This window comes from Eurosta solidaginis, chromosome 4 (genome assembly GCF_040869045.1).
Source record: "Eurosta solidaginis isolate ZX-2024a chromosome 4, ASM4086904v1, whole genome shotgun sequence".
NCBI lineage: Eukaryota > Metazoa > Arthropoda > Insecta > Diptera > Tephritidae > Eurosta > Eurosta solidaginis.
In genome coordinates, this window is record NC_090322.1 from 237,408,568 (window position 1) to 237,430,936 (window position 22,369).

The 22,369-nt window shown below is 37.6% G+C and overlaps 1 protein-coding gene across 41 annotated transcripts in view; it reads right to left on the reverse strand.

Annotated features, from left to right (window-relative positions):
• The window catches only part of LOC137251101 (uncharacterized), a 641,551-nt gene that overhangs the window by 323,802 nt on the left and 295,380 nt on the right, over positions 1-22,369 (reverse strand). Inside the window, exon 1 of one of the 41 annotated variants that reach the window (XM_067785127.1) lies at positions 1,630-1,832. The exons of the other annotated variants lie outside the window; for them this stretch is intronic. The gene's annotated coding sequence lies outside the window, so the exon portion shown is untranslated. Of the gene's footprint in view, positions 1-1,629; positions 1,833-22,369 lie in introns of those variants that run through there. 41 annotated transcript variants of the gene reach the window in all.

The following is a 22,369-nucleotide window of genomic DNA, read 5'->3' on the forward strand; positions in this document are numbered from 1 at the left end:
ATTAAAGGAGAATTTTGTTACGATAGGTTTAACGATTTTTGATTAATAATAATTGTAAAATTGATTTTATCACAAGTGGGCTATGCCATGCCCATTTTAAAAACTTTTTTCAAATTTTTATCAACACTCTCAATATCAGTCCACACGTCAAATTTCAACACTGTTAGTGTTTTATTTACTAAATAATCAGGTTTTTTGTGTTTTCCAAAATGTTATATATATAAAAAGTGGGCGTGGTTATCATCCGATTTCCCTCATTTCCAATACCAATCTATTCTGGGTCCAGATAATCTCGTGTACCAAATTTTGTGAAGATATCTCAATATTTACTCAAGTTATCGTGTTAAAGGACAGACGGACGGACGGACGGACATGGCTCAATCAAATTTTTTTTCGATACTGATGATTTTGATATATGGAATATATCTATCTCGATTCCTTTATACCTGTACAACCAACTGTTATCTAATCGAAGTTAATATACCCTGTGTGCAAAGCACGCTGAGTATAAAAATGAATGTTTGTGTGCATGTGTGTGACCTATGAGTATATTCAAAGTATTCAACCGATCATTAAAAAAATTTCACAGTAGTTGCACGAGGTCACACGGTATTTTTCTTGCTCCATAAAATTTTGAAAAAAAGGAGCGGTGTCAGCCCCGATTAGCAAGTATTTAAATTCGCTTTATCCCCGTATTGAAACAGGATCAAATATTTGGCATAGACGAGTAAATAAGTCTTAATTAGGGTGAAACCGAATGTTACATACCCAGTTGTACACTTGAAACGTTGTTGTTGTTTGCTTTGTCTAGTTAATGGTGCTATAAGTCTGCGTTATAAGACCATTCAGAAAAGGGAGCGTGGTCTTTAATTCCAAAATTTTTTTGTATTTATGTTTTGCGTCATAAAACCAATCAACTTATCAAATTTAATTAGCTTAGCTGTATTTGTTTTTGATTTATCTCTATTTTTTCATATTTCTAAATTTTCGATATCGAAAAAGTGGGCGTGGTTATTGTACGATTTTTCTCATTTTTAATATCAATCTGTTCTGGATCTAGCTAAGCCCGTATACCGAATTTGGTGAAGATATCTCAATATTTGCTTAAGTTTTCGTGTTAAAGGACCAACAGACGGACGGAAGCACGGGCATGGCTTAATCAACATTTCTTTCGACACATATCATCTCGTCTATATCTATCTTGATTCCTTTATACTTGTACAACCAACCGCTTTTCAATCAAAGTTATAATAGCCTGTATACAAGTACAGCTGGATATGCAAATCTACGCGCACCCTGTACGTATGTATATGTTATGTAGGAGGGTTCATGAATTACTTAATTCCCATGCGCCATCACACTGTGCTGCTGTTCAAAGAGGGGGAGAGCCAAGGTATAGTTTTCATGTTTCTATTTTAGTTAAACGTTTTCTCTTTTGCTTCATCTTCCGTTGATTCACAGTATTGACCTATTGCTTTTTTTCCTCATGGCTCTTCCTGGTATGCACGTGTACACAATATGAATACAAATACAAACAAGCAAACATATAAACACATGCACATGTATACATATACATTTACAACTATTCTGACGTAATCACCTGTTTACGTTTACTTTGTTGCTACTCACCACGTCTCCCTCTGTTCCTTTACGGTTATTGCCACCTCCACTGAATACAATTTCCATGTTTTCATTTCATCAGTTTTTGTGATTTTTTTCTTTATTTGTTTTCTTTTGATTAATTTTGTTTTTGAATTTTTTTTTTTGCTTGTTTTATACACTCTTTGTTTTTATTCAAGTCTCTTTTCATTTTAGTTCCTGTTCACCTCAGCCGGAAGCTTTGCTGCGACACGACCTCGACAGCCGCTGCCATACAGCCCAACAATGTCGTCGCCGTCGCTATCGCATTTTGTAAGGTAAATGCTTTGGTTATGTACATATTTGAATGATTGTAAGAAACGAAATGGGGGCGAGTACATTTGCACCACAAAAATTTCTGAGGGCGTAGTAGAGGAATATCATTCACTTGCATACATACATACATACATACATAGCCGCCACGTGAAGCGAAAGCGGAGCATTTACAGTTCAAGCGGAAATTCAAATCCAGAAAACGAAAATGAGAATTTTGATTTAAGTGGCAGTTGACAATGAGAAATATAGAACGACCACGAAAATCTATTAAGCAACTGAAAAGCAACGAAGCTAACAGAGGCAAAGTAGCGCAAATAACTGTAAAACACAAAATTTGCAAAATGTAATAAATGCGATTGATGGATGATGGGACTAATGACTGTTTGCTAAGCCTTGTGGAGATGTGACTACGAAAAATTTCACTGAAGATAGCACAGCGCCAAGGCCGGGGAAGACGAAAAACAATTCCAATATGAGTCACAAATGTTGGGGCTGGGAATTACTTTGTAAAATGAAATACGACTTAACAGTAAATACTGGTAGTTGATGAAGTTCTAGGAATCTTGAGGGCAGAAGAAACGTGGGCAATCGCTTACGCCAATGACTGAGTTATCTCATCAAAGCTAAATTTCCACAAACGATAACCGAGCTTGTGAAAACGGCACTTTGCTGCATTTTGCGATAGACAGAACAGACCCAAGCGGGCTGGGGGTAAATCCAACAAAAACGAAACTTGTCCTCTTCACACGGACGGCGCTGATCGGTATCAGTGGCGCTCTCAAAACAACACCTACCTTGGCACTGAATGTCATGCTGAACATACATGCAGTAGATATTGCGGGAAAGGCAGCCGCGGCCCGGTCGTGTGTCAGGTTTCGTGATATGGGCTATGGGCTTTCTGACTTCGGGCACTGTAGCCTTCTTACGAGTGTCGACTTATTCCCGGACAGGGCGGACTACTGTATGCCGATACTGCTCCCTATACAACCTTCACTCCAATCATTTCCCCGAGAGAGGAGTGGGGAAGAAGAATTATCTGGGGCAGGGAACCCATTAACTTGTTCACAGATGGGTCCAAGTGGGATGGAAAGAATGGTGGGGATCTTTTTTCAAGAGCCAAATTTAAGCCGTTTAAGTTGGCTAATCACTGCAGTGTATTCCAAGCGGAAGTTGCTGCGATTAAGGATGCGGTGTTTGAAATGCTATCCAGTGCTGCTACGGTTAGGGAATTTAACAGCTACTCTGATAGCCAAGCAGCTATCAAGGCTTTGAGTTCAACTACAGTGCGATCGAGGGTGGTCTGGGATTGCCTGAACTCGCTTGCGATTGCATTGAACCATTTTACAATTAAGATTATCTGGGTCCCGGGCCATAGTGATATTCCGGGTAACTGTCAAGCGGATCTCTTAGCCCGAATCGGTACAACTTAACCGGATGAAGATGGCTGTAGGGATTTCGGCCACATGTGGCTTGCTCCTCCTTAGCTTGGCCTTGAGTCAGCTCAGTAAACGTTGGGCGAACACCACCTCTTGGAGGGTAGCAAAACTTTTCTGGCCGAAAGTGGATGTCAGGAGGTCTGCCGAAATAATTCGGTTCACTATGGCTCACCTACCAATGGTCATTGGGGTTTTGACAGGGCACTGTCCCATGGGTATCCATGCGCTACGTCTCAATTTACTGGAAACTCCATCCTGTTGTAGATGTATGGAGGATGATGAGGTGGAATCACCAAATCACTTTATGCTTGATTACACAGCTTTTACCAGAACTAGACGAAAGTACTTCGGTCGCGACTCACTTGGATCTCCCGAGGATTTATTCAAGGTTGAGATCGGTATCATTCGGAACTTTGTCGTTGCTACCTAACGATTCTCTAAGTAGATAGATCTACGTCACCGTTATTTTTGTTGTATGTTGTATCACAACGGACCTTCGTGTTGTCCAAGTAAGCTTTCCTTGTCAGGGCAGCTGCCACCTAACCTAACCTAACCTCTTCACAAGGAATACATCTCCCTCAAATAATTTACCGTGGCCATATGGTGCAACTACAAATCTCTCTCATGAAGACAACTAGTTGGCATGATTCTTGACTCCGAATTAAGCCGGAAAAGAAACGTTGAGGTGATATCAAATAAAGCTGTGGCAGCATTCTAAGCCCGCAAATCATCATTCGGGAGGAACTGGGAACTCGCACCGCATCTTATCCATGGCATATACAATACAGTCATTCGATATATACTAACCTATGGAACTTTTATCTGGTGGAAGGCACTAGACAAAAATGACAAACAAGAGAGTGATGAGAAGTTGCAACGACTAATAAGCTGGGGAATGCCAAGCACATTGAGCAGCGCATCTCAGGAAAGGATAAGCGTAATTTTGCACTTGATTCGTCTACAAGTATTCGTGCAGAGATTTTCCGTGAAAGAGACTCTACGACTAAGGCCCGTTATTTAAGTGCAAGTTTTAAGTTAACTCGAGTTTTAACTTGAACTTTTGACCTATTGAACTATGATGGGCAATACAATTTCCTAAAAGCGGCAAAAGTTGCAGGTTAAGATTGAGATTTACTTTAAGACAAGCTTAAATGTGTACTGAAAACATGGCAAGAGGACGATTGTGCAGTATCAAGCAATTACGCTTCAAGATGTGGAGTATAGACTTGTGCACTTGGGTAGTACCGCCCAACACAATGGATTACTGTGCGCATCACAACTCATAAGCCGGAGTGGGAGATGTGGAACATTTCATGTGAGACATAGGTCTCGTGAACATGTTGACGAAAGGATCCAAGCAGGTTGTAAGAGTTGAGGAAGTGACCCTATATGGAACTTGAAATCAGCCGAAAATTTAAGCTACTACACTGAAAATAGCTGCTTATATCGTTACAGGCGCGATATCCAGGTGATAGCGATGCCCCAATTGTCACGCGTATCTCTTGCGAGTCGTAGGTACATTAATTTAAAACTTTTGTAAAACCACTGGTTATGTGGCCATTGGATCAGCTAAACAAGCACTGGGTTGAAACCACTCCGGGCTTGTTGTTAATGCCAAACTCTCAGAGGAGCGACTAAGGATAACTAAGACTCATATCTCAATGGTCGTTGGAGTATTAACGGGGCACTGCGCGATTGGAATACTGTCAATGCGGTTCAGTATTATGGGCAACTCCAGATGCGTTAGCTGCATTAAAGATTAATAAGTGAGGTCTTGTCGTCACTTTTTGCTGGGCGACCCACTTTTTGCAAGGGCAAAGCCTTAATGTCTGGATTACGAAGCGAGAGAAGGGGCTAGAGAAAGAGAAACTGAGACGGGAAATGGAAACGAAAGGGGTGGCAAAGAGAAAGGGTAAAGGGGGAGGAAAAGAAAAACTGGTGACAGAAGAAAAACAACAAAGTCTTTCAAGTTCAGTGATTGTTCTAATGGACACGTGCCTATAGCAGGCTCAATGGACACCTGCCTATATCAGGCCATCGCTACAGCGGAGATCTGCCATATGAGAAGCCTCCATTTAAAGATTAGATTCTTTGTGAAGCAAACAGAATTAAGGAGGAGCTGCATTTCGGTAAGCAACTTCTTGCCAACATCCTTGCTTATGGCATGTAAGCATGCAGCCAGTTGCGTGAAGCTATTCGCGGAGCTCTTTACTAAGTTACCTTACTTGCGCTTTACCATTTAAACTGTGCTAGCTGCCATCAAATGGAAACACTAAGTGAATTTCGATCGTTTTCCTCTTGGTCCTTCCAGCGGATCGTGGTCTGCCCTCTTCCTCTGCTTCCGTAGGCGGTTTCCGATAAGAATACTTTCTTAGCCAGTGTAGCAGCTGTATTTTTTATTCTTTGGACTATGTTGGTGTCTGATTGGTGTCTGACTGGCTCGTCGTTAAAACTTTTTCGGTATTCGCCGTCGCCAACGCGTATTGGTTCGTGAATCTTGTGGAAAACCTCCCTCTCGAACACTGACAGAGCCGCCGCATCTGATGTTTTCATGGTCCATGCTTCTGCGCCATATAGCAAGGCGGGTACGGTAAGTTTCTTGTGATTCTTTGTAGTTCTTTACTCGTACGAAAAGAGAAATACCAAAGGAGGGGACGCAAACCAAATGAGCACAGCTAAACCGAAGGATAGGGAGAACAAGTAAAATAGGAAGGGACAAGGAAGATGAAACCGAAAGGTTACCACCCAACATTAATAATATCCTATAATATATGTATTTCTTTGGGTATGCATAGTTATCTTAGAAACGGCTTAGCTGCAATTTGCAAACGATTAAGGTAGGGTTGCCATTCATCCTTGATTATGCCTATTTTTTTTTATTCCTTTCTATAAACTCTTATATCTAGAGAAAGGTTTCCTCATTTTTGATAAATGTATTTGTTTTAATGGGTAATGCACAACACGAACAGCCTTGTTACCCTTGGATGTTAGCATTTACAAAAATTTGAAAAAGTGTTCTCTTATTTGAAACTGCAATAAGGTGGATATGAAACGAAATATACTTTTCGTTCTATTTCTTTAAAAAATTGCTTCATTAAGATAGACAATCGCCATCGAAATGAAATGTGCTAAAATCAATATGTGTCAAATAACTTAACCGAAATTTTATGAATCCCCACTCTACCAAAAATCAGTTAAATAATTTTGGTGCCTAAGTATGGATAGCCAGTAAGTGCACAATAAAGCAGCGCTTATACAAAGAATTTTCTTGTGCACCTACACACGCACACACACATACATACAGGATAATACGAGTCAGTAAATACATTTCTAAGTGGTTTATGGTAAGCGTCAATCGTGATAAATACCAACCATTTACGTCAAAAAAAAAAAGAAATGTTGCTGATTTATTGATACTCTCAAGGAGGGCGTCAACTTATCCACTGCAATGGGATATGTCCTTATGTCAGTGTCACACAGCCAATGCGGCAGCCAATATTTCGTTTCTATCAAATCAACCCACAAAAATTTTGAGCAATCGAAATGTTCTGAATGCAATGATTTGTAAGGCGGGAAATACACGAAAAAAACTGTGCAATTTTTTATGAGCGTCCTGAGGTTTGGTTTCTTTGTTTGCTTTTGCATTATTTCTAAGTGCTCTATTTGCTGCCTAATAAATGGAATGTAATTTAAAAAGAAATATTTACTACGTGCACATTTTGTTTGCTTTTGTTATTGTTGTTTCTTATTTTTTGCCATTGTACAACGGTAATTGATGATGGAAATGTCAAGGTGATATTGGAATGAAATAAACAAATAAAGAGGACAGAAAAACTTTGCACTGAAAGGGCAATTAATTAGGTGAGAAATTTTATTATTGATTGAATTAGTGCAAATACTGTTATATAATTTTATATGCCACTAAAACTGAAAAAAATGTCAATGGTTTTTGCGACGCTTAGCAAATTCGAAATTGAGGAAATACAATAACACTACAATATTGTGGCGCACATTAGAAACTCGTTTCATCACTATGCTGCTACTAAATAAATGCACAACAACAATAAAGCAAGCAGCCACACATGCATGTAAACAACGATGCTAGCAGCAGAGAGAATATTATACATACATACATGGAAGCAGCAGTTAAAAGCAGAATTTATTTCTCACACATATACACGCATATAAATAGAAAGAGAAATGTAAATATGAGATACATAAAAGAGAAATAAATAAGCAGCTGTTCGTGAAAAGTCTAGACCTTAGGAGAAATGGTTGAATAAGGCAACCGAGAATATAAAATCAGCGCAAGCAGAGGAATAAGAAATCAGTTTGATTTAGACACGCTATTAGTGGAGTACGCGATAATTGTAATTGTGAAGTACTAGCGCCAAAGTAGTATAAATAAAGAACGTTTTGCGAAACTGAATATTTGAGTTATTTATTCGACGGTTCAGAGATTTCAACGTTAACAGCAGCTGCAAGATAATTTGAAATTTCACAGAATTCGTTACAATATGAAAAAAGAAAATTTCTCCCAAAGCGGGTTAGAGGGTAGTATACCTTTCAAGGGTTTTCAGCGAAAATTTATAGGTTCTCCAACACAATTGTGACCCCACCTTCCAGGAAAGAAATCTGTTTATTTAGCAGGCGAGGCTCTTGCGACCGCGAGTTCCTCATGGAACTAGAGGGTGTTGAGCGGGATGACCTTGAGGATGCAATGTGGTTACGTAAAGTCATTTCAGGTATGGTCGGTCTTGTACTTTAAAAGTGCTTGTTACTGGTATGTACCTGATCTGTATTCGGCAAAGGACCATCAATATAGATCGAAGTTGAACTAGAGTGACGCACGTCGTTGCTTTCTCAAACTGTGAGTTTTGGGTATTTGCCTTTTGGAATGGGGTTCTATGGGGAATTTTTTTCCTCACTGTGTAGATGATGTTCCGGAGACATAAGAAGACATCCCGTAGCAGCGCTGAATGCGGTGTTTTAACAATCCTGCAATTTCATCCAGTGTGTTTATTTTACGCTAGGCGAACATTGCGAAGATGTGTAGCATACAAGTGGCCGTCCAGTTGCTTTAAAAGTTGCTATGAGCGTTTCTTTATTTTTGCCTCAAGTACTGCCAACGAGGGACTAGAGGATTTTGTTAGATCCCTGAACTTTAGGTACAACTTCGGCTGCATGCTCGCCAAAATTTAGGTCATCATCGAACGACACAACCACTAGTTTTGGGTGTAACGCAGTTGGTAGCGTAATGTCATCAACGCGGCATTGAATCCCAATGCTCAAGAAATGCAAAAAACTAACTTAGCTCGCCGTATGCGACACTGAAATTACATAATTTACACAGGGTCATGATTAGAAGGACATGTTTATGAATTTCACTTTTTCAGCAGCTAACTTTTCGGGAGCTGAGTTTTGAAGTCGGAATCTCTGACATTCTTACCTTATACTGGTGTCAAGACATATGCCTCCATCCACGTACCCCGATGCATGCTTTGTAAATTGTCTCTAAGTATTGTCTTTTTTATTGCTACTCCTTTTATACAAAATTCGGTATATTCTATATCGCTCATTTACTTCAATAGTGTCATAACTCAAAACAAAAAAAAAAAACACAATTTTTCAGGAGAGCCATTCAAAGATTTTAACTGCCGTATGTTTCGGCTAGCACTATGCAAGCGCTCTCCCTCTGTAAACTTTTGCGAAACGTCCTATATCAAAATTGTATAAATGACAGAATCAATGTCATATTTTAAGATTTTTTGAAAAACATTTCTGAGATACGGCGTTCTTCAACCGAAGTTTGGAATATGACAGTATTCAAAGCAATTTACGAAACTATCCTTTGGATAGGTATCGACCTTTGTTTGTTGCGAAACAATTAAAAATTTAAGAAAGATACACATGTTGAGAAAATAAGTACTGCAAATTAAAAACTAACGGCTTTCTAGATGTGCCATAAGTTTTCAGATAAGTCCTCTTCCGAATGCTCCAATGGTAGATTTTGTGCTTCTGTACTATATACCATGAGAGGTATGCTGAACACTTATGGAAAGTGAGAGAAGATATGAGTCCGTTAAAGCGTCTACACTAGTGCTGGCAAACGATCGATAGAAAAGAATAGAAATAAGGCAACCTACCAACTATTGCAACTGACGTCAAATAAATCAGCTTTTGGATTTATAAGAGGAAAGTAGTGACATGTTGTCTCTGGAGAGAGTGCGTTCTTCATCTGCATAGGAGATGATTACGTACGTGAACATGCAGCCGTAATTGTACCAAAAATCAAGAGCCATAATAAAATCCTCAAATCACTTGCTGTCAGTACTTGGGGAAAAGACAAAGAAACGCTCATTAACACTTACAAAGCAATTGGCCAGCCGATTGCATGCTACGCGTCCCTATTATGGTCGCCAAGCCTAAAAACTACTCACTGGAAGAAGCTACAGGCCTTCCAAAATACTGCTCAGAACCGCCACGGGATGTCCTCTTATGTCCCAGAACACCATCTACATAATGAGGCGAGAATACTCCCCATCAGGGAGAGAAATGAGATGGTAACCAAACAGTTCCTGTTGAATACCCAGAAACCTGGGCATCCCAACAGACAACTGATCGATGAGCCAACACCGCCCAGGAGCTTAAGGAGTCATTTCCGTAAGCATTATGAGAAAAATACGGCCCCTGAGAACTCAGCCGTATGACGCCAAACCCCACAAGCAAGTCCTCAGTAAACTTCACAAACAGGCGTCGGACCTTTGTGCCGGGATTTTCCCGGTGAATCCAGTACTCAAAGAACGATACCCAAAACTTGCGGAAGAGGAACACATACTCCCAGGGAAACGCGAGTCACTCTAGGTCAACTTCGATCTGGATAACGTAACAGGTTAAACGCCTACCTATCCAAAATCAACCCCGACATACAAAATGTATGCCCTGCCTGCGCAGTGTGCCCATATGACACCAACCATCTCTTTAATTGTAATGTGGAATCAATGCCTCTAACACCCCTCTCATTATGGTCCACCCTGTTGAAACAGCAAGTTTGCTTGGACTCCCGTTAGAGGATATTGATTACAATTTATGATCGGTCGCACCTATTGGAAGGGACAAACCACTGCTACAACAACAACAACAACGTACTTTCATACGGAGCATATCGATAAGCGAACTGATAGTACTGCTGCTTTAAATGTTTCCCAATGCACGTGTACGGCTGTTAGGTTTAATGAAATTGGATCTTTGAATCTTCGCATTGAGGTCGCTGTCTCGGAGACTTATATATCGTTTTCTATGAGCAGTTTTTTGACGGGCTTTTAATTTGTGTCTTCGTTTGAACATGTCTCCGGCAGCCACGAAGCAAACGCGTAGTGCAACATCGGACTGCGAATGTCTTTTTTCGTTCCTAACGATGTGTCCTTCCTTTTTCTCAAGTACCTCAACGGGGGGACTCAGCATATTAAGCCTTGAAAAACTCATCGATAGTCAGTCGATAGTGAAAACTATCGATCGCTTGCCACCACCAGCCTTCTCAGTCTAAATAAGTACTTGTTGCCAAGAGCAAATCCCCATTGTATTTATAGGCTGCCTTATATTCGCTATATTCCTTTTCATATTCCATAATTTTTCGTTGTTCTTATTCCTTTTTATTTTATGTAGTTTTCTGTTTTCGCTCTTTCCCTTTTATTTTTGATTTTATGTTTATACATACTTTAATTTTACTAATGTTTTTTACCAGTCTCGGAGTAACTTTGCTAATCCATTCTTCATGTGCATTGCTTTCCTCTTTTTTAACTCCGCCAATCTGACTAGAACATCTCTGTATATGCTTTAAGCAGGAGACATTGGTGCTTTATCGGTAACCGTATCGGTAACCTTTTAACAGCTGATTCGACCAACCTTATGAGAATCAATGCAATTGATTATTGGTGCCGCTAAGATCGTAACCGTATCGTAGCCAAACAATTGGGTTTTGGTTTACCGTCGTAACGATAAACAGCTGATTACGTTAGGGATACGGATACAGCGATACGACATACGGCACCAATGACTCCAGCTTTACTTTTTCATTTTATTGCCTCGAAGAATGTTCATTAAGCTTTGAGCTACAGGCTGCAGATTACTGCAGCGTCTTTCAGGCGGAAGCTATAGCCATGAAGAAAACAGCAGAAAATCTGGAGGAAACGTGCTTAAGCTGCAGTCGCCTCAACATAAAAATTGATAGTCAGGCGGCGATTTAGACAATTATCTTACATAGCATTCATCAAGAAGTGTCCTGGAATGCAAAGAAGCATTGGAAAAACTGCGCCGGATCATAAATCTGTACTTGGTTCCCGGTCATAAAAGCCAATGAGTTAGCAAAGGAAAGAATACATCCCAACCCGTTTGGGAGAAATGAAAATAAGACAGTAGTTGCACATCATCCATAAAGCAGGAAAGGCATGTACAGAAGCGTGGGGGTACACAATCTCTAAGATCAAGTGGAAATTCTACGCTATAAGACTCACAAAGTGGCTTATATATCTGCTCACGATGGGTATACTAACTGGACACTGCCTTCTGGTGTCACATGCTTGTAAGTAAAACCTCGTCAGTGACAGCAAATGTAGGAACTGCGAACTGCACGAAGATACCATTGAGCTCGTTCTGTTCGTGTCCTGGGTCGCCAGCTCAAATCTCCAGCTATTACAGGCAGCAGAGTTGCCAGATCTTGAGGCAGCAATTAAGATGGGTCTTAGAAAACTTCTAGTATTTGCCAAGAATACGGAGTTCTTCTATAACATAAGCACCTAATCGGTATTCTTCAGTTTGGTCGTCAAACAAATTCTGGTAACACTATACACATATTCCATTTATGTGAGGTTTTTATTGACCGGTTAATTCAACTTAACCTGTTAGCTTGAATTTTTTATTGTTATCATTGCATAATGTAGGCATGTCGCCGTCAAAGGTCGCATAGTCCATCTAAGTACATCTAAGTTGTACTCGCATTTAGGCAATCCTACAAATAACTTTATTTACTGTACACATTTTTACTACGTATTTATACATGTTTTGTGGTACATAGATATTTTCGAGTATGTTTTGTGGTTTGCTTACAAGAGCACAACATCAAGTTTTCATACTTACAAACATAAATTTTAATATACATGCAATTTTATTTATATCCCAAATCACCCGGCTAGGTATAAATGTCAAGGTGGCATCATCATACCCTATTCACCACTCCCTCATGCCTTTCAACATCTCATATAAGCCTGCACAATGCACATAAATGTTGTTTGTTGTACAAACTGTCAGAGTCAGAAGGCAGCAGCACCAGCTGACATTAAAGCAGTGCAACAAGTGACGTACTTCTTCACTATTCACTATTTACTGACGACAATAAATGTCTAACTGTCTGCCCGCCACATATTTTTAACTACACCAACATATCACATCAGGGGCAACAAAGTTGTCATCCACACGCAGCCGCCCGCAACTCTGCGCTTGCTATCATTCGTTCTTTTACTTTTATGATAGCTGTCTGCCAAGCGTTATTATCATATATTTGCATCTACATACGTATTTGCATTAGAGCGTGTTACAAAAAGAAAAAACTTTGTTATACATTACTTGGTCTTTTATTACTTACGAAGCACGTTCACAAATAAATTGCATAACTTAATGCCGTGTTGGGCAGAAGTTACTAAGGGGTTTGTTTGCTGTAATTTGTAGACACTTGATTACACTGGTTCACAAATTCCAATTTCTTTCTGCACCAGAGACACCATTATGAAATATCTATGTAAAAGCACCCCTTGATTTCGAAAATCAAGGTTATTTTTAATTCTGTGGCTATAAACTGTACATACAATACTTTTCGCTAGGCCCTGCAGATTCAAAGATAACGAACAAATATTACTAATTTTTTCCAATTTTTTTGTAAGAATATAAAAAAATTTGTATTTTGCGAGGAAGGATCTCGAAAACTTTTTATTTTTTTGCAGATTTGTTGTTTTCTCTCTAAGCTCTGTTTTATTACAAAACAAGTAAGGAAGGTTAAGTTCGGGTGTAACCGAACATTACATACTCAGTTGAGAGCTATGGTGAGAACATAAGGGAAAATAACCATGTAGGAAAATGAAACGAGGGAAACCCTGGAATGTGTTTGTATGACATGTGTTTCAAATGAAAGGCATTAAAGAGTATTTTATGAGGGAGTGGGCCATAGTTCTATAGATGCACGCCATTTAGGGATATCGCCATAAAGGTGGATCAGGGTTGACTCTAGAATTTGTTTGTACGATATGGGTATCAAATTAAAGGTATTAATGAGGGTTTTAAAAGGCCGTTGTGGTAGATGTATAGGTAGTCGTCTTTTCGAGATATCGCCATGAAGGTGGACCAGGGGTGACTCTAGAATGTGTTTGTACGATATGGGTATCAAATTAAAGGTATTAATGAGGGTTTTAAAAGGCAGTTGTGGTAGATGTATAGGTAGTCGTCTTTTCGAGATATCGCCATAAAGGTGGACCAGGGGTGACTCTAGAATGTGTTTGTACGAAATGGGTATCAAATTAAAGGCATTAATGAGGGTTTGAAAGGGAGTGGTGGTAGTTGTATAGGTGGACGCCGTTTCGAAATATCGACATAAAGGTGGACCAGGGGTGACTCTAGAATGTGTTTGTACGATATGGGTATCAAATTAAAGGTATTAATGAGGGTTTTAAAAGGCAGTTGTGGTAGATGTATAGGTAGTCGTCTTTTCGAGATATCGCCATAAAGGTTGACCAGGGGTGACTCTAGAATGTGTTTGTACGATATGGGTATCAAATTAAAGGCATTAATGAGGGTTTTAAAAGGCAGTTGTGGTAGTTGTATAGGTAGTCGCCTTTTCGAGATATCACCATAAAGTGGACCTGGGGTGACTCCAGAATAAGTTTGTACAATATGGGTATTAAACGAGAGGTGTTAATGAGTATTTTAAATGGGAGTGGGCCTTAGTTCCATAGGTGGACGCCTTTTCGAGATATCGCCATAAAGGTGGACCAGGAGTGACCCTAGAATTTGTTTGTACGATATGGGTATCAAATTAAAGATATTAATGATGGTTTTTAAAGGGAGTGGTGGTAGTTGTATAGGTGGACGCCGTTTCGAAATATCGCCATAAAGGTGGACCAGGGGTGACTCTAGAATGTGTTTGTACGATATGGGTATCAAATTAAAGGTATTAATGAGGGTTTTAAAAGGCAGTTGTGGTAGATGTATAGGTAGTCGTCTTTTCGAGATATCGCCATAAAGGTGGACCAGGGGTGACTCTAGAATGTGTTTGTACGATACGGGTATCAAATGAAAGGTGTTAATGAGTATTTTTAAAAGGGCGTGGGGCTTAGTTCTATAGGTGGACGCCTTTTCAAGATATCGCCATAAAGGTGGACCAGGGGTGACTCTAGAATGTGTTTGTACGATATTGGTATCAAATTAAAGGTATTAATGAGAGCTTTAAAAGGAAGTGGTGGTAGGCGTTTTCCAGATATCGACCAAAATGTGGACCAGGGTGACCCAGAACATCATCTGTTGGATACCGCTAATTTATTTATATATGTAGTACCTGCAAAGATTTCAAGGGTTTTTTATTTCGCCCTGCAGAACTTTTTCATTTTCTTCTATTTAATATGGTAGGTGTCACAACCATTTTACAAAGTTTTTTCTAAAGTTATATTTCACGTCAATAAACCAATCCAATTACCATGTTTCGTCCCTTTTTTCGTATTTGTTATAGAATTATGGCATTTTTTTCATTTTTCATAATTTTCGATATCGAAAAAGTGGGCGTAGTCATAGTCGGATTTCGTTCATTTTTTATACCAAGATAAGTTCAGATAAGTACGTGAACTAAGTTCAGTAAAGATATGTCGAGTTTTGCTCTAGTTATCGCGTTAACGGCCATTCGGAAGGACAGACTGACGACTGTGTATAAAAACTGGGCGTGGCTTTAACCTATTTCGTCCATTTTCATAGAAAACCATTAACGTCATAAAATCCATGCCTCTACCAAATTTCAAAAGGATTGGTAAATTTGTGTTCGACTTATGGCACTAAAAGTATCCTAGACAAATTAAATGAAAAATGGCGGAGCCACGCCCATTTTCAAATTTTCTTTTATTTTTGTATTTTGTTACACCATATCATTACTGGAGTTGAATGTTGACATAATTTACTTATATACTGTAAAGATATTAAATTTTTTGTTAAAATTTTACTTTAAAAAAATTTTTTTTTAAAAGTGGGCATGGTCCTTCTCCGATTTTGCTAATTTTTATTAAGCATACATATAGTAATACAGATAACGTTCCCGCCAAATTTTATCATGATATCTTCAACGACTGCCAAATTACAGCTTGCAAAATTTTTAAATTACCTTCTTTTAAAAGTGGGCGGTGCCACGCCCATTGTCCAAAATTTTACTAATTTTCTATTTTGCGTCATAAGTTCAACTCACCTACCAAATTTCATCGCTTTATCTGTCTTTGGTAATGAATTATTGCACTTTTTCTGTTTTTCGAAATTTTCGATATCGAAAAAGTGGGCGTGGTTATAGTCCGATATCGTTCATTTTAAATAGCGATCTCAGATGAGTGCTCAGGAACCTACATACCAAATTTCATCAAGATACCTCAAAATTTACTCAAGTTATCGTGTTAACGGACGGACGGACGGACGGACGGACATGGCTCAATCAAATTTTTTTTCGATCCTGATGATTTTGATATATGGAAGTCTATATCTATCTCGATTCCTTTATATCTGTACAACCAACCGTTATCCAATCAAACTTAATATACTCTGTGAGCTCTGCTCAACTGAGTATAAAATTAAGCTTTCATTCAGCAAAATCGATGGACTAATACAAAAGTTATAAGCATTCAAGTAAATATATCCATTTAATTCTAAAGTACCCTACTGGTACATATGTGTTAATATTCGCTAACTAACTGATATACGAATACTAACATATATGTACCAGTAGAGTACTTAAGTATTAAACGGATATATTTACTTGAATGCTTATAACTTTGGTATTAGTCCATCGATTTCGTTGAATGAAAGCCTGTTTTTTGTGATAAAACAGAGCTAAGAGAGAAAAAAAGAAATCTGCAAAAAAATTTAAAGTTTTCGATATCCTTCCTCGCAAAGTACACATTTTTTTATAATTTTACAAAAAAAATGGAAAAATCCGTAATGATTGTTCGTTATCTTTGAATCTGCAGGGCCTAGCAAAAGGTGTTGTATGCACAGTTTATAAAAAATTTTATTGACTTTTAAAACCTTCAAACCGTTTTGGAATTGCTGAATTCGTTTTTAAGATATATATGATTAAGTGGACCCAATTTTTTTTTTTTTTTTTTTTTTTTTTGAATAAACCGTTATTCGTAAATATCTCAAAAATGTTACCATAGAATTAAAAATAACCTTGATTTTCGAAATCAGGGGGTGATTTTACATAGGAATTTCATAATGGCTTCTCCGGTGTATTTTGGCTGTAAACCAGTGTTATTATTGTTACGATTTTTGGAAAATTCCTCTTATTTTGCACCTTTTGCTAACGTTCGAATGGCTGAACTGTCGAATAAATAACTCCGATATTCAGTACTGCAAAATGGTCTTTGTTAGACTACTTTTGGAGTAGTACTTCACAATTACGATTTTTCTTCACTAATAGCGTGTTTGAATCAAACTGACAACAAATCCTCAACTTTCACTGTTTTTATACTCTCGGTTACCACGTTCGCTCATTTATCCTTAGGTTTAGTCGTTTCACGAACATATGTTCTAGAACAGTTGTATCTCATACTTGGTTATTTAGCTATATACATGCATATCTGTAGTTTATGCTTTTCTTCTACCTATATGCATATGTATGTGTGAGTAACAACTTCTGCTCTTAGCTGCCGGCTACGTACATGTATGTGAAATAATCTCTCTGCTTCAAGCTGCAACTGCAAATGCAGATGGGTTAGTGAGAGCGCGATAATCGCGCAATCACTTGATGCATCGGTTTGCGTAGTTCATTCCCCCATTAGCAATCAAAAGGTTTATACAATTAAATACATTGTATTTGCGCAAAAGGATTGGTCAACATTAAATATTTTTCGGATGTGCACATTGAAAAACTAACAAACGATCTTTGCTTGTTGCTTACTAATAACACTCGTCAACATAGTGAGCGACGAACACAATCGATGTTACTGCACCAAATGCTCAGCGACAACTAAACTAAAGAGAATAAGAATATGTGTGGATTGAATTGAATAGAATAATCTTCGTTATCTTTTACAGAAGTGTGGCTGCCTGCAGTTTTTGTTGTTGCCATTATTTACTAACAACATAGTGATGCTAATATTCGCCACATTATTTTCTTCTTCTTATATATCGTTAGTTTCAGTCCAGCTATCGGCTTATGTAAATATTTTTTCTTCATAAATTTTCCTTGTTACAGAGCAAATTCACAACTGCTGAGTGGAATGCCAGCCGATCTCGGCAGCCAACTCAAAATTACCCTATCTCAGAATTTATTTCATAAAAGTCCATCTCATATAAAACTGTATTGAATTGATGCTCAAATAGCGTATTTTGAAATATACATATACTGAGAGAGGCAGTTTTTCAAACAAAATCTTAAATATATCTTTTTTTTAAGTTTTCTGAGATACCATAAATAAATGAGCTTGGATGACGTATTCCAGAATTCTTGTATTTGAATGTTAAAAATGTTCGTTTTTGAAGTTTTTCGACTTACTACATTTCTCCCATATTTCACTACCAGTGTTCGGAGTATTTAAAAGTGTTACCTGAGTAAACGACTACAAAGAAGTCAGAGTTAAATTGTCGGAGTATATTTTTTGGGGATTTGGCAAGACCTTCGATTGTGTTTCTGCCATTCATTAGAAGTCGGCTTAAAACGTGTAGGTTGAACAATTAATGGGAACAAGTAGAAACAGCACCCCACATACTGGAAGATAAGATATACAAGATCATGCTTAACAGTCAACTTGGCTGCGAGTGGTTTACCATACATATTTCATGTTCTTTTAATGACGGAAGATTTCAAGACCGCGACAGATTCCTGCAGGAACCATAATGGCGAACTGGTAACTGGTGTACAGAGTATGCTTAAGTTATGAAGGGAACACTGCTCCTCATTGCAATCTAGCGACAAAATCCGATACCCCGATCTACGATGATGGAAACCACGTTTCGGCACCGAACTATGATGAAGTAAGAGTGGTAACATCTCAGCTAAAAATTATTTTTTTTTAAATAGTTGTTTAGCCTAATTTGTATCGCTTGAGTGAAATTTTTTTTTTGATCCGTGATGGGTATATTACGATTCTATAGCAGCTTTTCATTCGTATGCAATGAAAACTTCAACCAAAAGCTATTAGGTAGTAAATGATTTGATTTAGTTTTGAACTCGACTTAAATGTATTGGTTAATTCGAGTTAATTCTTGCCAGGAAAAGCTTCTGAGCAAAAATTCATCTCATTGCTGATTCCTTTCGGAGTCACCATAAAACATAAAGATTCCGTCTGCCAGTTCATAGGAAAAACTTAAAAATAGCTTGACGCAAACTGGAAGGGAAATTGGGATAAATCAAATAGAGCATATCTTTCCGAATTATTATTATTATTATTATTGTGACGAATATTAGCATCACTAAGCTGCTACTATATAAATACATAAATAAATCGCACCAGTTATGCACTGCACTAAGGTTACTCCTGAAGTCTACTTGGTATCACTGTTATTCTAAGTCACGTCCCAAGTCGCTTTTTTTAAATTTTCATCAGTTTTATCTATCTGTATTTGTATGGATATAATCTGCATATGTAAGATCGCGAGGAAGCCGCGTCAGCTTGTATAGGCCGCGTTCTATTTCTACATTCGGTAGCGACTGAGCACCAATTATGGCAATCGCACGTTTCGTTGACGTATGCATCGACGAAAGCTTTATGATTTCGTTGCTTACTTGTAGATATACTATTGGATCTTCTTTGTTCGTCTGGATTCGGGCCCACCACATGTGCACCTAATCTAGCACTCCACTGCGCATTTAGTTATTTTAATATTTTGCTAAGGCTAAAAAGCCGAGATGGAGTGAGCTTTTATGCAGCCCTATATAGCATTTTAAAAAGAGAGGAGATCATTTTGTAACACTTCAAATTTTAAAAATTCTCTTCCTCCATGCATCTGGATACGCCCTAAGTTGCATGTATAAAAACGTGTATATATATTCATCGACTGGAATTGTTGATGCTAGTATTTGGTTTTTCATTTGTTTTTACTTGCTGATGACATTATTGTTTGGCCCCGCACGAGCGCACGCCTTTGCCTTCACTTTCGTTTGAGTGCTTTCGGCTTTTATGGCAACCTGCTAATGTTGAGATTCTTCTTTCTTTCGATGCTTTTATTTACCCAGCAAGGTCAGGCATGTTGCGTTGATTCTGCAAAATGTTTGAAATACTATTTTCCATTAAAGCAATAGTTTGGGCGGCGTATTTACATTGTTGTTTGATGCTCGTTATGTGTAATGGATCACAACTCGATTGACCTTTCTGCCATTTTGTCTTTTATTTTCTTTATAAAGCAGTGCATTACGATGGTGACTGGAATTGCGGTAAAATATAATTGAGTAAAATTTGTGCTTGGGTGGACATTTCTGTCAGGAGAGCTGGGTAACATAATTGGCATGTGTGGAATTTTGGCATTATTTTACGCACTCCTTTAGGAGGAATAAATGAAGCTAAGAGCGAAAGAGCCCTATATAAATAAGTAAGGTCTGAACTCAATACCCTTCTTGAATATACCAGAACTAGCTGGGAACAGAGGGTTTTTTATCAAAGACAAAACGGAATATTCTCACAGTTGGCAGGTAGTGCAAAAAGCTCTCTATCCTCACACTTATACTTGTCCTTATCCTAATCCAAATCCTTATACATATCATTATTATATCCTTATCCTTAACCTTAATCTAATCCTTATGCTTATCCTAATTCATATCCTTATCCTTATTCTATCTTTATCTCTATCCTTAACCTTATCCTCATCCTTATCGTTATCTTAATCCTTATCCTAATCCTTATCCTTATCGTTATCTTAATCCTTATCCTAATCTTATCTTTATCGTTATCGTAATCCTTATCCTAATCCTTGTCCTTATCCTTATTCTATCCTTATCTCTATCCTTAACCTTATCCTTATCCTTATCGTTATCTTAATCCTTATCCTAATCCTTATCCTTATCCTTATTCTTATCCTTATCTCTATCCTTTTCCTATCTAATCCTAAGGTTTATGCTAATCAATATCCTTATCCTTATCCTTAAAACTAATGTTAATGAATTTCTGATCCGCTACAGCTTTTTAATCTTTTTTCCTGCGAAAATGACGGCGTTGACGAAAAAGTGATGCAAATTAGTTTTAATTCATTTAAACAATTTTAAAGCGCGTTATGCTATTGACTAAGTTGTTTCTGTTATTCTTTAAGCGTTTTCTGTGTAAATATTTTCTAGTTTTACTTTTAATTAGCGAAATAACTTTTCTAACTTGCTTAGAATAAAGTAAATTTTTTTGAAGAACTCACTACTAACTATGTACATCAGCCTTTTAATGTATCCTTTTTACGTTGGGTGCTCACCGCATGACCTGTCTAACTAATTGCAAAATGCAAAAAAAAATTTTTTTTTTTCAAGGATTTTTGTTTGGACGAGGAGGAGCAACTTTAAAAGCGCACGCAGAGAGACTTAAATGCAGATTAGGGTGTGCGTTATTGGCTAACGTATTTTTTTCACACTACGTATTTTAAATTCATACCTTAATCTAAAACAAAAGTTTGGTGGAAAATAATTCAAAGGCTCTTTCTATACGTCCAGTAAAATGAGAACAAAAAATTTTAGGATTTTGATTTTGTGTTTTCTTAATTATATCTTTTTTTTTTGTATTTCTACGCTATTCATTCTGGACAGCAAACGAAATTTTAGACGAATATCCACCACCTAGTTCTAATTATTCAGAGCGATTTTTAAAATACTTTAAAGTTGGTATCTGTCAGATTAAAACTTATCGTGTTAAAAATTCTATTTCCCGTCCTTGATTCACTAAGAGCAAAAAAAAATTCTTTGAATTCTTAAAAGGAGGAACCCATTTTAATAGTAAATTCTGTTTTTAATAAATCGACAATTTCTTGGTCATTAAAATGTATTTGATAAAGCTTTCAGATCTTCCATCATCACAGGCCTTACTTCTTTCAAAATAAGTGAAGCTAAGCCAGATATTTTTTTGTAAAAAATAAAAGACTTGGTCCTGAAAATCATTCAGGTAAAAAAAATTAAACTGTTCCAAAAAGTAAGCGGATCCAAAACATTAATCACTTCACAAAAAATAATCGGTTCTTAAGAAGTAAAATTTATCACTTCCGAAAAAATAACCTGTTAAAAAGAATAATCGGCTCAAAAAAAGTTATCTTAAAAGTAACCGATTCGAAAGTAGTAGTCAATTTCAAAAAATCGCAATCGGTTCCGAAAAAGTACTCGGAAGGAAGAAGGAATCAGTTCCAAAAAATTGGGAGTAAATGGTTTCAAAATCGTGGCCGCTTCGAAAAAAGTAATTGCTTCTGAAGAAATAATCCAATGAAAATAAACTTTCTTTTACGAAAAAGTAATCGGGTAAAGAACTAATCGGTTCCGGAAAAATATCCTGTTATAAAAATTCGTTTAAAAAAAGTAAATATCAACCCAATATTAATAGAGTTGGTATCAGTCGATTGGTCTTGGCATTTAAAAGAAGTAGCATGTGCCAAAAAAGGTAATTGCTTCTGAAGAAATAATCCAATTAAAATAAACTTTCTTTTACGAAAATGTAATCGGGTAAAGAACTAATCGGTTCCGGAAAAATATCCTGTTATAAAAATTCGTTTAAAAAAAGTAAATATCAACCCAATATTAATAGAGTTGGTATCAGTCGATTGGTCTT